The 17,756-nt window shown below is 35.8% G+C and overlaps 1 protein-coding gene across 1 annotated transcript in view; it reads left to right on the plus strand.

Annotated features, from left to right (window-relative positions):
- The first annotated feature begins 570 nt into the window (after positions 1–570).
- Positions 571–17,756, plus strand: part of LOC101900422 (serine/threonine-protein phosphatase 2B catalytic subunit 1) — a 75,334-nt gene continuing 58,148 nt past the window's right edge. The window contains exon 1 of the mRNA XM_059123740.1: positions 571–807. The gene's annotated coding sequence lies outside the window, so the exon portion shown is untranslated. The remainder of the gene's footprint in view (positions 808–17,756) is intronic.

The raw sequence follows: 17,756 nt of genomic DNA on the forward strand, positions 1-17,756 counted from the left end.
TAGGACAGAACAGAAGCCTAGAATTTCGAATGACCATTGGATTATATTTAGCGAATTAAATTCCCCACAACTTTTGTGTGGACTTTTTTATACCTATCAGCACAACAGAGAGCGTAAATATAAGGCAAATGCCCCCGATAAAAACCAAAACTTACATTTGAGCTGATCTAAAAACTAAAATGATTTTGGACCTAATGAGAATCTGTATTGACAAAAATTGGTGGACTATTTGTTATACATTACAGCTTATTTTCTTGAAAATATGTTAAAAAAAATTAATATACATAATATTTGCCTTTATGTTTAAAATATGTCAAAAACAAAAAACGCTACATTGCTAGTAAAAAAACCCCGAAAATTGTTATTTAACGATAAAGTGGGTCAATGCCCGTAATAACATATATGATAGTTTTAAAAACTTATCAACTCTTTAATATACTGTGCAGTAATAAATGTAAGCATCGCCTATCGTCGTTTTGTTGTGATCATCTTAAAACTTATATTTTCAAAGAGTTTTTTAATCTTTCCGCATTTTCTCTCTTCTTCCAGTCAATATGTGAATATAAACAAAAAGTTTACATTTCCGCCACTAATTGCCACACATGTACGTGTTATGATGTCAAGTAATTGATGTAGCCAATATAAAAGGCGGTAGCTGTAACAGAAGGCAATAGAAGCAATGAGTGGCGGCAACCAACAACGACAACGACACCAGCAACATAACAACAAACACAGGCAGAATTTCAACAATACCTACAACAATGATACATCAATAACAACAATAGCAGAAGCAACAGCAACAATAAGGTAACAACATTAACTTAATATGTAATATAATTACAGGGTATATATACGAAAGAAAACTGTCATATGTGTGTGTGAGACAGAGAGAGGAGGGATGTACATGTATGAGTAGGTGATGTGAGGAAAGTTGAAATGTTATAAACAGCCTCCAAAGTTTTGTCTTTTCAAAGAGAAAATGAAAAGCATTTCAGGGCCATTGCAAAAATGTCTATCAATGTGTGTATCTATGAGTATAAGTAAGTGTGTTCGTGTGTGTGTGCAAATTTGTATGTGCTAGTATATTTACCGACAGACAATTGTTGATGCCAAGTAAAGTGAAGTGTTTGAAGTTTAAGTGTTGGAACTGTGTGTTATTCTAGACACGTTCACATTCGGTTCACACTCCGTACGAGCATAAGTTTGTTTGTTTGTTTTTGTTTGAGTAGGAGCGTGTGTGTGCGTGTGTGGTTGATTGTTGATGTTTTGTATGTATGTTGTGGGGATCACATTCCACTAGCCTCACACCCACCCACACGTCCACAGCATAAACATATGCAAACTCGCATACAAAGTAAACAAACACAAATGGCACGCTTAACGAGGACTCGTTTGCTTATTCATTTCGTATTGATATGAAAATGATAACACAATGGCTCATAAAATGTTTAAATGTCTTTACTGCTCACCACTTAAAGCGTAATAATAAGAGTGTGTGTGTGAGCGTGAGTCTATTTTGCGTATTAGCACTTCGATTCAGGTCATGTCGTTGCTTGAAAAAAGTTTTGATTTTTAGACTTTGTCGAAAGTTTTTTGATTGTTTGAATTTTGGCCGTTTATGTTTAATTTTCATGGAGTACTCTTTCTTCATTTGGATGGCTTCTATTATGGTAATTTATATTCCGTATTTTTTTTTGGGTACTAACGATATTAACATAATAGTATGTACATACGAGTATTAAAAAGTATATAAAAGAAAACCATTTTAAGGTTTTTAAGCTTTTTCATGTCGCACAGCAAGACTTTAGAATTTTTAAATGCTTCAAATTGATATTGTTGACTTTTTATGTATATATATTTATGTATAAAACACATTTTTTTATTTTGTATGTGTGTATATTCCTTACAAACTCGAAAATGACTGAACCAATTTTCCTGAAAATTTCTTTGGTGAAAATAGGCTATTAATTTTATGGAAAGGGCATGGTACATCACACACGCCTTCTTTTTTAATGGTTTTACCATCCAAACTAATGAACGTAACTACTTGCAATCGATCATATATTTCATTTTGAGAGTGGATGGAACTTTTTAAGTGAGGAAACCATTGGCGATATGGTGTTTAAACATGGTAGGGATAACATCAAAAATGCTTTACTCAATCTTAACTTTGTTTTGTGGGTTTAAAAAACGACCACGTCCAGTATTAATGGACCAAGTATAATTGTGAAGACGGAAATACTTAATTATATAACCCCAATGCGTTTGATGAGTTGAATAACCGACCTCGCTTACATTTCAAAATCCTTATATGAAATAATCGGGCGTATTGGCGGCGATGAATACAACAATATTCTACGGATTTTAGTGTGTCCAGAAACATATTTAAGTAAGTAATAAATATTAGGGACCGCTTAGAGTTAATTGAACCAAATCGTTTAAGTAAAGTGAATGGGCGGGTATACGATATGAGAAATTATCTTTAAATAGGTTATGTACAGCTAAGTCCGATATATTATTATATATAATTTGTAATAATTAAAGATACAAAGAAAAACAAGTAAAAAAGCAGCTAAGTTCATCCACGCCGAACTCTCAATAAACCAATCTATCATATCTTTGCTCTTAATACAGGGTGAGATGAAAAAACTGCAACCAACTTCAGACTGCTGTCATTTCTAGGCCACTCGTCCGACAGCTGTTAAAATTATTTCAGTGACAGCTCACTGTATTGTTTACAAAGCGTACAAAAGCACTTTGGTGAGAATTTTCCAGAAAAAAGTTATTAGTGATGGAATTCAAGCTTGATAGTGTGATTTCTTCATATTTGGCTGGAAAACCACAAGTGGTCATCGTTAGAGCACTTCAGCATTTAAATGTGAATAATTCTTTTGTGTCTCGTACCATTGCTCGTTACCGTAATACGCGTAGCGTAGCCCGACGTCAAGAAAGTGGACGGAAGAAAACAGCAACATCGACAGAAATGGTTTGAAAAGTAAAGAAGCGACTTAATCGAAAATCGCATCCCAGCGGTGGAAAAATGGCTCATGAGCTGAAAATATCGCATTATTCCATTCGGCAAATATTGAAAAATGAAGTCGGGGTTAAGCCATTGAAATTCCAAAAAGTGCAAGAACTTACACCGCAACAGAAAGAAAATAGACTCAAAAGAGCTAAAAAGTTGTTTCGCTTGGCCAAAAGTGGTGAACTGCCCAATTTGGTTTTCTCCGATGTGAAAACATTCGTTGTCCAGCAGTTTGTAAACAAACAAATGCCAAAGAGGTCAGGTGAAAATGTGCACCTTCAGAACTCAAGCGCCGGCCATGGTGATGGTGTGGGCCGCAATAACAGCCGTCGGACACTCTACGCTCGTATTAATCGACCGTGGCAGCAGAATAAATGCCGAATATTATCGCGAAAATATTCTTGTGGGCGTATTAAAGCCTTGGGCACGCAAACATTTTGGCCGCAGACCTTGGCCATTCCAATAGGACTCAGCATCATCGCACTGAGGACGCGTCACCCGAGAATGATTACAAAATGAGGTATCTCGCTTCATTTTCAGCACACAATGGCCACTAAAATCTACGGATACCAATCCGTTGGACAATTGTGTCTGGAGTATTTTTGAAAGCAAGGTTGGCACTAAAAAATACCAAAGTGTCGATCATCTCAAGCAAGCGCTTCGCCGAGAATGGTTTAAAATACCGGAGAGCAACATTCGGGCAGCGTGTGACGGTTTCATTGGCCGTTTGAAGGCCATAATTTGTGCCAATGGTGACCAATTCGTACATATATAAACTTATTCTACAATTTGATGCTATTTTCGACATTTTTTGCTTTCATTCAATAAAGTTAAAAAAAAAAATATGGCGTTTGACTTTGTTGCAGTTTTTTTTATCTCACCCTGTATATCGTAGACAAGCAAATCATATAGATGAGTCTAAATTTTGATATACAGAGGGCCTCTTGCATTTGGAGATGATCGCAAGATATTTATATTAAATGTTCGAATGAACCAAAAACTGAAAAATTTTCCTGATCACACAATTGAAACCAAGCGACATTTGACCATTGGATTATATTTAGCTGCAAAATGGACCACAACAACTAACAACACGACATGTAAAATAATTCTTGCTAGTTGGGTGCCCTTAAAATGTTTTCGAAACACACTTCTGAATACCTCACTGTTCTAAACCACAGAGAGGCGTTTGTTAGACGCTATAGCAAAATAATTCTGGTACCCAGAATGCTACCATTGGACGTATACTTGTTCGGGAGATTTTTAACCCAACGATAATACGCCACATGGTACTGCAATGTAATAACCCAAATATAAATTCCGGTATTTCATATAAAAATATTTAAAGTTTAACTGCGTTGTCCATTCCGACATTAATTCTAAGCCAAATCAAAATTAAACGCCAAAATGAGATTTCCAGGTATTACCCTCGAAAAATTCCCTAAATGCGGTTTAATTTTCTATAGCTATAGTCAGATTACACAAAGGTCTGGCGCACTTAAGGGACCATTGTCAACAGGAGTGGCAGCAGAAGAATTCTCAGCAGAATTTTATTGTTTACAACGAATGTTGCGATTGTTGTATTTGTGTGTGGAGAGATTTCGTATTCTTCAATTGTTTACCTTTTTTATTTACGTGTTTTGAATTTATAAAATTATAATCTTTTTTTCAGTGGCGCATCGCAGCAAATTAAATGTTTTTTTTTTGTACTTTTCAAGTTTCTTCTTTTCCTCCTTCTTCCCATCCTTAGCAAGCTTTACATAACTGTCGAAAATTGAATCATGATTTAAAAAAGTATAAAATTAACAAACCCAAAATGAATTCATATCTTTTATAATAAAAACGTTTTGTTCGAGGAACTTTTTCCTCGGGAATAATTTGTTTTAAACTTTGTCGTTTTGTTGATTTTTGTGAGGCGTTGCCACTCAGATATGTTGGAGGAGGTGCTAGTCAGTAAAAATTAATTTTCTATTATTATATTGAATTAGTATTAATCATTTTATTCATTTTTGGATAAACCAAGAAAAATAATTTAAGAATATAAATTTATTTTTGACATGAAAACAAAATCTGATATGGTAACACTATAAATTATAACAGATGTAACTGGTGATAATTGGATGGGGCGGGAACTGTCGTCAGCATTGAAAGTGATGATTTAAATAATAATTTTATGAATTTGATAAATTTGCTTCCTTAGCAAATTTGCTCTTATCACACAGTAAGCTGCCGCCTGTTCTCTTGCCCTAGCCCCTGCTACTTTTACTACTGCCGATGATAATAATGGTGACAAAGTTTCAAATGCTACTGACATTTATAGCCTTTGGTATGTTGTTTTGCATTTGTTGACAATTTTTTCGTTTAGCAATTTTTTCTTAAATTGAAATACAAAATATTGTGTGAAGAAAGTTTTTCTTCATTCGTTTCTCCTCACCAATTTCGCTAATGAACGAACGCAAATTCCAGGGAATTGCTTTGACAGAAATTTGGTGATTTAAATGAAGCATAGAATTCATGACCCAAAGCAATTTTCGGTTAGTTTTGATAGCAGCATAACAAATTTCCAACTAATTATTAAGTTATGCAGAGAAACGCTGTAATGAGACAAAGGCATAGCCTCAAGGTACAGACGATTTAACGAATACAATGCTCGTAATAAGCATCCCTGGTAAATAGAAGATGGAGTCTTCGTTTTGTCGGCGAGTACGTGTCTCTGTCTGTCTGCATAAGTTTACTTCCGTTTTATTTGATTTGTGATGAATTAATTATCTTTTCTGCAATCGGGGAAATTAATAAGTTCTATGAAAGAATCTAATTTAATATTGCGAATTTGTATTATTTACTTAATTATATTATGGAATATATTAATGGGAATATTAGCTGGAGAGTAATGTAAATATATCAAAAGAAGAATTTAATTTTGTAAAGTAAACTTAATTTATATAGAAATGTTAAATTATTTTTCCAGAACATATTTATTACCTCCTCCGTTTGATTAGGTTAAGTGTTTCACTCCGAAAATGATCCCACCAAATTGAATGGCCATCGGATCATATTTAGGAGATAATACATTCTTTCATTCGATTAAAAAGAATTTCAGATGTACATACACTTCAGAGGTATAGGGTGTCACATGGTCGATCCCGCTCGCTATATATGTGAGATATTGGACAGACGGGATGAGCTAGAATTCTGACATTTGGAATTAGAATCGCTGATTGAGGATAGATACATAGATAGATAGACAGATATAAAGATAGCTAGAAATCCAATTTGTGCAACTTGTGGACTATATGAAGACACTGTAGAACACACAGTCTTCAGATGTGAGTACAATGAAAACAAAGGTCTTGCACATAGAATATGTGTTAAAAATAATAGCTCTTTAAAGGAAGCTTGAAAAAATCGGTGAATAATTTAGATAAAATCATCAAAATACCCAATATCGGGAGGTGCAGTTGTATGGGGGCTATACGAAGACGTGAACCTGCACAGACAATTTTCTGTCATAGGCTGTAGTATCCATTATGAACTTCAAATAACGAATTTGAAACAATTCCGGTGAATAATATCGCTAAAATCATCAAAATACCGAATATCGGGGGGGATACCGTTATATGGGGGCTATACGAATACGTGGACCTGCACAGACAATTTTCTGTCATAAGCTGTAGTATTCATTTCAAACTTCAAATACCAAATTTAAAAGAATTCCAGTGAATAATGTCTCTAAAATCAACAAAGAACCTAATATCCGGAGGTACTGTTATATGGGGGCTATACGAATACGTGGACCTGCACAGACATTTTCTCCATTTCGAACTTCAAATAACAAATTTAAAACAATTACGATGAATATTGTAGCACAAAAACTTCAAAATACCGAATATCTGGAGGTACCGTTATATGGGGACTATACCAAAACGTGGACCTACATAAGTCCTGCAGACATAATATACATTTGAGTAAAATTTTATCAATCTACTTCATTTCGTTCGAAAGCTAGAGTGATTTCCACAGACGGACAGACGAATAGACGGACGGAAATCGCTAAATCGACATAAAATTTTATGCTGATCAAGAATATATATACTTGGTGGGGTCTAAAATGTATATTTCGAGGTGTTACAAACGGAATGACAAACTTAATATACCCTCCATACTATGGTGGAGGGTATAAAAATGTGGATGGGGGAGTAGATAAAATATGAAGGTATATCCCAGTCAATAAACTGTACCCCGAAGTAACGCGAAAGGGGTCTCGGGGTATTGGGACCACTTTTGGCAGCATGCTACCATTACGTCTAAAAAATAGATAGATAGATAGATAGATAGATAGATATGTCAAACGTTTTTTTGAAATTCGAACTTTAAGGTTACGAAAAGTTCTAAAATGGCATTAAACTTCTAAAATGGTACCATTATGTGAACGGATAGAGCTAAAAAGCTTGAGCTTGAAATTTGGTATGAGAATAAAGTTAGGAAGTTTTATAAAGAGTGATTTGTTAAGAGCTTGATAACTTTTTAAAAAAAAAAACGCATAAAATTTGCAAAATCTCATCGGTTCTTTATTTGAAACGTTAGATTGGTCCATGACATTTATATTTTGAAGATAATTTCATTTAAATGTTGACCGCGGCTGCGTCTTAGGTGGTCCATTCGGAAAGTCCAATTTTGGGCAACTTTTTCGAGCATTTCGGCCGGAATAGCCCGAATTTCTTCGGAAATGTTGTCTTCCAAAGCTGGAATAGTTGCTGGCTTATTTCTGTAGACTTTAGACTTGACGTAGCCCCACAAAAAATAGTCTAAAGGCGTCAAATCGCATGATCTTGGTTTCCAACTTACCGGTCCATTTCTTGAGATGAATTGTTCTCCGAAGTTTGCCCTCAAAATGGCCATAGAATCGCGAGCTGTGTGGCATGTAGCGCCATCTTGTTGAAACCACATGTCAACCAAGTTCAGTTCTTCCATTTTTGGCAACAAAAAGTTTGTTAGCATCGAACGATAGCGATCACCATTCACCGTAACGTTGCGTCCAACAGCATCTTTGAAAAAATACGGTCCAATGATTCCACCAGCGTACAAACCACACCAAACAGTGCATTTTTCGGGATGCATGGGCAGTTCTTGAACGGCTTCTGGTTGCTCTTCACTCCAAATGCGGCAATTTTGTTTATTTACGTAGCCATTCAACCAGAAATGAGCCTCATCGCTGAACAAAATTTGTCGATAAAAAAGCGGATTTTCTGCCAACTTTTCTAGGGCCCATTCACTGAAAATTCGACGTTGTGGCAGATCGTTCGGCTTCAGTTCTTGCACGAGCTGTATTTTATACGGTTTTACACCAAGATCTTTGCGTAAAATCTTCCATGTGATCGAATAACACAAACCCAATTGCTGCGAACGGCGACGAATCGACATTTCACGGTCTTCAGCAACACTCTCAGAAACAGACGCAAAATTCTCTTCTGTACGCACTGTACGCATTCGTGTGGTTGGTTTAATGTCCAATAAAGTAAACTGAGTGCGAAACTTGGTCACAATCGCATTAATTGTTTGCTCACTTGGTCGATTATGTAGACCATAAATCGGACGTAAAGCGCGAAACACATTTCGAACCGAACACTGATTTTGGTAATAAAATTCAATGATTTACAAGAGTTGCTCGTTAGTAAGTCTATTCATGATGAAATGTCAAAGCATACTGAGCATCTTTCTCTTTGACACCATGTCTGAAATCCCACGTGATCTGTCAAATACTAATGCATGAAATCCTAACCTCAAAAAAATCACCCTTTGTATAGAGGTGGTTTATGATATGTGTACTGAGTGTGCGAACTGCACTAAATGGTACATAATTTGGAACAGTTTGATTTAGGGAAAGCGGATGAAGCTGAAATTTCGTATTGGGGCCCAATTGGTAGTAGGTAAAAAGGTGTTTTGGAAATGTGTACTATAAGTGCACGAAAAGTTCTAAACAGTACCATATTTGGTACAATTTGGTATTGGGTGAGCAGATATCCCTTCACATCTGAATGCTGGTATTAGGGTCGTTGTTCATGCCTTGTCAGATTGAGGTGGTTTCGGAAGTGTTTACTATAAAAAGTACTGAACGGTAATATACAGGATAAGATGAAAAAAAACTGCAACCAACTTCAGACTACTGTCATTAGCCACATAACCACTCGTCCGACAGCTTTTAAAATTATTCCAGTGACAGCTCATTATATTGTTTACAAGAGGACAAAAGCATTTTGGTGAGAATTTTCCAGAAAAAACAAAAATTTATTTGTTATGGAATTCAAGTGTGATAGTGTGATTTCTTTATATTTGGCTGGAAAACCACAAGTGGATATCGTTAGAGCACTCCAGCATTTTATGAATAAATCTTGATACTGGTAGCATAGCCCGACGTCAAGGAAGGTTACGCAGTGACCGAAAAATGGCTGGTGAGCTGAACATGTAGCAATATTCCATTCGGCACATGTTGAAAAATGGTCTCGTGATAAAGCCTTGAAATTCCAAAAAGTGCAAGAGCTTACACCGCAACAGAAATAAAATAGACTCAAACGAGCTAAAGAGTTGCTTTGCTTGGCCGAAAGTGGTGAACTACCGAATTTGGTTTTCTCCGATGAGAAAACATTCGTTGTTAGGCAGTTCGTAAACAAACGAAATGATCGTGTTTACTACCCAAAGAGGTCAGCTGAAAATGTGCACCTTCGGTTGGCCACAAGAACTCAAGCGCCGGCCATGGTGATGGTATGGGCCGCCATAACAGCCGATATTCGCTCTCCGCTCATAATCTACCGTGGCATCAGAATAAATGCCGAATATTATCGCGAAAATATTCTGGAGGGTGTCTTAAAGCCTTGGTCATAGCGGGTCCCTGAGCGTGTGGCAAAACATTGCATGTATAGGTCCACGTTGTGGTATAGCCCCCATATAAAGGTACCTCCCGATATTTAGTATTTTAGTTTTTTTTACCACATTTTTTCACGGATTTGTCTGAAAATCGGTATTTGTTGGTCATAATGGGTTCCAGCTCCGGTGGCGAAACATTGTAATTATAGGTCCACGTTTTGGTATAGCCCCCATATAACGGTACCTCCCCATAATCGGCATTTTAATGGTTTTTGCCATATTTCTTCTGATGTTTCTTTTACCCTAAGGTGGAGGGTATTAAAAGTTTGGCCCGGCCGAACTTAATGTTTTTTTACTTGTTTGTTTTAAAATTAAAAAAAAAAAACCTCCACTTTAGGAAACATTAGAACCCATTATGACCCATAAATGCCAATTTGTAGACATATTTGTGGAAAATATGAAAACAAATCATGAAAATATCGAATATGGGGAGGTACCGCTATATGGGGCTATACAAAAACGTGAACCTATACATACAATGTTACGGCAACGGAGCTAGAACCCATTAGGACACACAAATACAATTTTTTAGACAAATCCGCGAAGAAATGTGCCAAAAATCATCAAAATGCCGAATATCGGGAGGTACCGTTTTATGGGAGCTATACCAAAACGTGAACCTATGCACACAAAGTTTCGCCACAGCAGCCAGAACCCATTATGACCAACAAATACCAATTTTTAGACAAATCCGTGAAAAAATGCGGCAGAAATCATCAAAATACCGAATATCGGGAGGTACCGTTTTATGGGGGCTATACCAAAGCGTGGACCCATACATACAATATTTTGCCACACGTACTAGAACCCATTATGACCTACAAACACCAATTTTCAGACCGTTAAATCGACCGATCGTTAAGTCGACCCCAAAAAGACTACACTTCATAATAGAATTCAAAAAGAAATAAAAACAAGTAAGTTGCCTTTAACTTGTTGTCGGGGGGCATTTGCCTAATATTTACGTACAGGCATTCAAAACAATTTCACAAGAAAGTTGTAATCCATTTTTGCCCAATAATCCCAAAATTGCCCAATATTTCGTCGGACAGTTTACGTACTCCGTCGTGCAGTAAAATCCAATGGTCATCCAAAATTCTACACTTCTTCCCTGTCTTCCATTTTCTTCAAAGGAAAAATTCCGCGTCGATTGGTTTCAATTGCGTGATCAGGAACATTTTTCTTTTTTTAGTTCATTTGAACCCCTAAATATTTTGCGATCGTCTCCAAACGCAAGAGGCCCCTCCATATTTCTAAATTTAGACTCATCTATATGATTTGCTTGTCTACTATATTTGGCTATATTCGTCAACGAAATCAGCATAGAAAAGCCAGAAGTTCGCCTTTTGTGAATTTCGGATATCGCCTTTAAGTTATGTTATTTTTACACACAAAAGTAGTGGTCCATTCTACCCGCTGTCCTAATCACTAACTTCATGCGAGATTCCCTTTGGATTTAATTTGTTAACTTTATAACGGCTGCAAAATCAGGAACATTTTTAGCCATTTCAACCCATAAATATATTGCGGAAAAAATTGGCGAAATCGGTCTAGCCATTCTTGAGATATAAGCATTGTAGCTAACATCCCCTTCCTTCCATATATACATTGTATATATTTCGCTATATACGGTCAGAATTGACCTGTTCGTCTGTTTGTGATTTTGCCGGGATTAAGAATATTCGCGGTTTAATGGAAAATTTGAATTTTATTAACACAAATGTTGTGGCCTATTTCAACCACTAAATATTACCCGATAATTGGAAGGCTTCTACCCAGCCCTAAGCTCTAGCCCCATGCTAACTTCCGTGTCGATTGGTCTATAATTGCGACCTGTAGAGCAACTGCAAAATCAGGAATTTTTTCAGTTTTTGGTCCATTTCAACCCCTAAATATTATGCAATCATCTCCAAAAGAAATAGGGTTCTATCCATTCTAAATTTCGTGAAGATCGGGCCATAATTGCGACCTGTAGAGTGATTACAAATTAACATGGACAGACGGACATACATAGCTAGATCGACTCAGCTCGGCGAGATAGGAAGATCCATATATACTTTCCTATGTGGGGAACCAATATTTCGTGTTGTTACATAGTTTTTGGCCCAATCAAACTTATAATACCCCCAACACATAGTGTTGTAGGGTATAAACACTACAAATGTTCATTGGAAATAGTAGGCCATAATGGAAAAAATGCAATATAAAACATTATGATTGTACATTTCAAAAGTCTAAAAAAAGAAGACTAACAACAGAACTTTATTTTATATATATATCTGTATGTTGGATCAAATAATTTATCAATTCAGAAAAATATCCTTTTCTCAACCTTTTACGAATTTGAAAGAAGGAATGATAAGTAAGGACTAATCATGTCGGGAGTCGGGGGCTAACAAAAATAAAATATTACAATTTGAACGTCACAATTACATCCTTAAATCTATACCACTTTCCATTTTTATTGAAATGACTAGCACTTTCAATGCAATTGACTTTGCATTCAACTGTTTTTCCATCTTCCATTACGTTTTTCATTGAAATTATATAATGGGAACAACAATAGATCTCCCCACTCTTTTGCGGTCCACTCAAACTTACTTTTGTGCGTTAATTGTTGTATTCAAGTTCTTGATTTGCACTTTGGCCTTTGTTCTCCTCCGGGAATACCGACACAAATGTAATTTCAAAATACCTGCTTTTTTGTGCGGCTGTTGTAAAAGTTCAACTCAACTACGCTGTTGTAAAAAACGCATGAATATAGCTATGAGTGTTTTTGTCGAAGTACGTGCTTGATATTTTTAATCAAATGTACAATTAAGAACGTCATGTCGTTCTCGTGTCACACATGTGTAACTGTGCGGAATGTCGCACATAAAAAAATGTTGGATCTTTTTTCACAATCCAACAATAAAAATATTATTATTGTTTTCCTTAAAGTGCCAACATAAGTTTGAATACAAATTGTGTAAATTAAATGGATGCAACATGTAGGTAGTAGTGAACATTTGAAAACATTATTTTAGTACTTAACAAAGTATGAAACCTTATACATGTATAAGTAAAACAAGTAAGCAAAGGCTATAATCGTGCGGGGCCGACCATGTGATACCCTATAACACTGCAATATGTTCGAAGTCCCTTATATCCAAATCCATTTTGTATGATTTCGTTTTTGAAATAATGTCAAAGAGCCCCGCCCAGAGTTTACCCTTAGTTTTTTTGGCCCGGAGAATTTGGCAAAAGTTGTGGTCCATTTTACAGCTAAATGTAATCCAATGGTCATCCAAAATCTAGACTTCTTTCCTGCCCTAAACTCTCTTCCGATGTGAAATTCCGTGTCGATTAGTTTCAATTGTGGCCTATAGAGCGACTACAAATTTAGAAAAAATTATTTTTCCATTTGCATCTCTAAATGCACATATTAAAAACAATAGGCTTTAATTCTGACCCTAACCCTACCTTCATGCCAAATTTCGTGAGGATCGGACGATAATTGCGACATGCATATAATACCCTCAAAACGTAGTGTTGAAGGGTGTAAACATTTAGAAAATTTACAATTCAAAATTGTAAGTCAAATTGAAAAAATAGCATTCGATAAAAAATATGACAAAAATTGAAAAAAAAAAATGGAACAAAAAATGTTCACTTTTTTATTGGTATATTTTCCCGCGATTTTCTTAGATTTTCTGCTTTTCTGGCAAAATACCATTCCGAATTGATGGGAATTGTGAAAATCGGCCCAGCGGTTTTTGATTTATGAGCAGAATAAATAAGATCAATTCTTTTACATATATATTGTACCTATTTTGCTATATACCCGATTTCTTGGCTATTAGCATCACTGTAATGGTCAAAAGTGATCTTTTAATGTATTAGTAATTTGGCTGGGGTTGAAAATATTCGCGGTTTAGTGGAAATTTTCCTATTTTCTTACATAAAAGTTAGGGTATATTTTACCCTCTACATTTTGTCCGGTGGCCGCCCAAATTGGTAGGATTCTGCCCACACCTAAACTCTAACTCCATGTACATTTTCGCGGCGATTGGTTGATAATTGTGACCTATGGAGCAACTGCAAAATCAGGAATTGTTTCAGTTTTTGGTCCATTTCAACCCCTAAATATTGTGCGATCATCTCCAAACACCACCTCTATTCTCAATTTCGTGAAGATCGGTTCATAATTGCGACCTGTAGTTTGATTACAAATTAACATGGACAGACGGACGGACATACAAAGCTAGATCGACTCATCTCGGCGAGATAGAAAATCCATATATACTTTCCTATGTGGGAAACCAATATTTCGAGGTGTTACATAATTTTTGCCCAATCAAACTTATAATATAATAGAAACAAGTCAGCTGTACCGAACTTTAAGATTTCCAAATGTCAAATTGTTGTCACTTTTATTGGAAAAGGCTTAAAATTCCCATTCAATGGGAACAGTCAATTCGAAAAGCTTTAAAGGAAGAGTTTTTTTCCCTCAGGTGTTAAAGGACTCAATACCTTCGGAAAGTATCGTTATAATGGGCATATGCATAATATTTGACCTATACTGAATATTTCTGGCAGAACTATAAGTGCCAAATTGAGGTTGGGAATTGTGGCTGAAAAATCCGAAATGTCCAAAATCGGATGTTATCGCTAAAGGAAATGCCCAAAATCGGGTGTTATCACTTAAGGGTTGGCTGATAGAAAAGAAAATGTGTCTGTGTCTTGATTTCAGCAGGCATACGGACATAGTTCTATCGACTTAGAATTATGGGTTGACCACTTAACGGGACTTCCAACGCATATTGAAAAGTGTTGTACCCTTTAAACTTAAAGGGAAACAATTTGGTTTCGAAATCCGACAACAGACCAACTACGAATAAGTTGAGTATTCAAAATTGTTTGACTGACATCTGCTGAGAAAATAAAATAAAAGCTTTTGTTGCCTTTGCCTCAAAATGGTCTATGGCATGCAGACATCTATTGAGTTTTGCAATACTAATGGACGCCATATTTTCAGAAACAACCCAAAGAGCTTTAAGCTCTTAAAGTTTTCAATTAAGCGCACAAATAAGAAGGCTGCTAACTAAACATAACATAGTCATACTTTTTTTGATATTTTATTTGTCTTAAGCTTTTTATACTCAACACCATACATAGTATGGAGGGTATATTAAGTTCGTCATTCCATATGTAACTCATAGAAATAATAATTTTAGACCCTACAAAGTATATATATTCTCGACTAGCATCAAATTCTAAGACGATTTTCCCCTGTCCGTCCGTCTGTTTTAATCACGCTACAGTCAAAAAGAATTAAGATAGGAAGCTAAAATTTTGCACAGGTCAGTCTTTTATCTGCAGGCAGGTCAAGTTCGAAGATGGCCTACATTGGTCCACCATATCATATAGCCCCCATATAACAGTACCCCCAATATTTTGATGATTGTGCAGAAGTTTAGTATTTTGGAGGATCATTGGATTATATGTAGCAGATAAAGTTGGCCACCACTTTTGTGTGAAATTGTTTCGAATACCTATCAGCACGATAGAGAACATAAATATAGAGGGCTCTATGACTCCACGAAACCCTCCAAAATGGGTTTGGACTTAAGGGGCATTCCAACATATTGCAGTATTGTAGGGTATCATAATCTGCCCCGCACGACTATAGCCTTTGCTTACCATTTTTTGACATTTTTAGGTCCGATGAGTTTTTTTTTATACCCTACACCACAAGGTGGTCAGGGTATTGTGTCTTTGTGCATTTGTTTGTAACAGGCAGAAGGAAACGAGATAGACCCATAGTTCCTTTTGATGATCTGCATAGAATCACATTCTGAGTCGATTTATGCATGTCCGTCCGTCCGTCCGTCTGTCCGTAAACAAAGTACAGGTCGCATTTGTTTGGCCCAAGGACGAACCCTATTGAAATTGAAGATAATCGGTCAAAATTTAGATATAGCTCCCATATATATCTTCGTCCGATTTGCCTTTTATTGTGCACCAAACGTGTAACATCAGCCCGAATTGTATGTATGCAACAACAATATTTGGGGAAATATATCAAATACAGCTCAGAAATATTAAATTATAAATATAAATTTTATCGAGATCGGTTCAGATTTGGATATAGCTCCCATATATAAATTCGTCCGATTTACCTTTTATTGTGCACCAAACGTCTAATATTTGTCCAAATGGGATGGAATTTGGCACTTACGACCGAAATGAGTCTAGAATTTGGTGAAGATCGGTTCAGATATAGCTATAGCTTCCATATATATTATTCATCCGATTTGTTATATTTGGTACCCACAACCGTAATATGCACTCCGTAACAACGACATTCAGGGAAATATATCAAATACAGCTCAGAAATATCTTTGCCAAATTTTATCGCGATCGATTCAGATCTGGATATAGCTCCCATATATATCTTTATCCGATTTCAAATTAATTGTGCACCACAATTCCGCATTTAAAAGATACAAATGCTTTGGCATATTTAGTCCTTTGAACTTTAAATTATAATTATAATCATAGCGTGTATGATTGAATTCTCCCATAAAAACTTTTAATTGTTATGTGGAGCTCTACTTAATTAGCAAAGCGGTGTAGGGTATCATAAAGTCGGCCCCGCCCGACTTTAAGACTTTCTTTACTGGTTTTAATTTGACTTTTATTATTGAATTACATATTTTATGGAACTAGGGCAAAATAAGAAGGTAGTTGTAAGATCGAACCTTAATCAACCAACGGATCTATGTGGAGCTTATATCCAAACATCGACCTTCTTTTTACGTATAGCAATTTTCTTTGAATAAATACCCAAACGGCTAACTCTCAACCTATTTGGATGTCAAGATTTACTCTATTTGAGGGCCATATCAAACAGTGAATTCATTACCTAACAGAAGTTGAAACTCTTAAATACTAAATACTAAAATACATATCTAAACATCGAAACACTTAAAATCTGCAGGCACTTGGCCATTTTTGCACAATAAACCTGAAATCGGGTTAAGGATATATTTGTGAGGTATATCCAAATCTTAGCCGATAAAATTTACCAAAGGTATTTCTAGGCTGTATCTAATATCTGGTACCAAATATCATTGTTGTCAAGTGCATATTACGTATTCGGGGGACTTAAACACCAAATCGAATGAAACATATACATGGGAGCTAATACTATATTTCAACCGATTTCCACCAAATATAATATACTTGATTCCAGACTAAATTCGGTCGGACATTTCGGACATTTGGTGCACAATTAGCCCGAAGTCGGTTGAAGATATATATCCAAATCTGAATCGATCTTGAAATTTAGGAGAGGTATTTTTGGGCTGTGTATGATATATGGTACCAAATACCATTGTGTGCACAATTAACTTGAAATCGGTTGAAGATAGATGGTAGCTATATCTAAATTTGAACCGATTCTCACTAATTTCAATAGGGTTCGTCCTTGAGCCAAACAAATATTGTTTGAAAAATTTCATCTCAATCGGATAATAAATGCGACCTGCATTTTTTCTCAAGAATACATAGACAGACGGATTGACATGCATAAATCGTTACAGAAAGTAATTCTATTAAAATCCTCAAAAGCAACTATGAGTCTATCGCGCTTCCTTCTCCATGTTTGAATTTCAAATTAAAATAATAATGCATTATTGTGCCAATTTGCAGCATCTTTCATTTCGCAATTATCACCTTTTTAAGATCGCACAATTTTTATAGACTGTTTTTAATGTACCCCTTCTCTTTGGATAATTTAATGATCATTTCAATTTTTTCTAAAACA

The sequence above is a fragment of the Musca domestica genome, unplaced genomic scaffold (assembly GCF_030504385.1).
Source record: "Musca domestica strain aabys unplaced genomic scaffold, Musca_domestica.polishedcontigs.V.1.1 1, whole genome shotgun sequence".
NCBI classification, from domain to species: Eukaryota; Metazoa; Arthropoda; class Insecta; order Diptera; family Muscidae; genus Musca; species Musca domestica.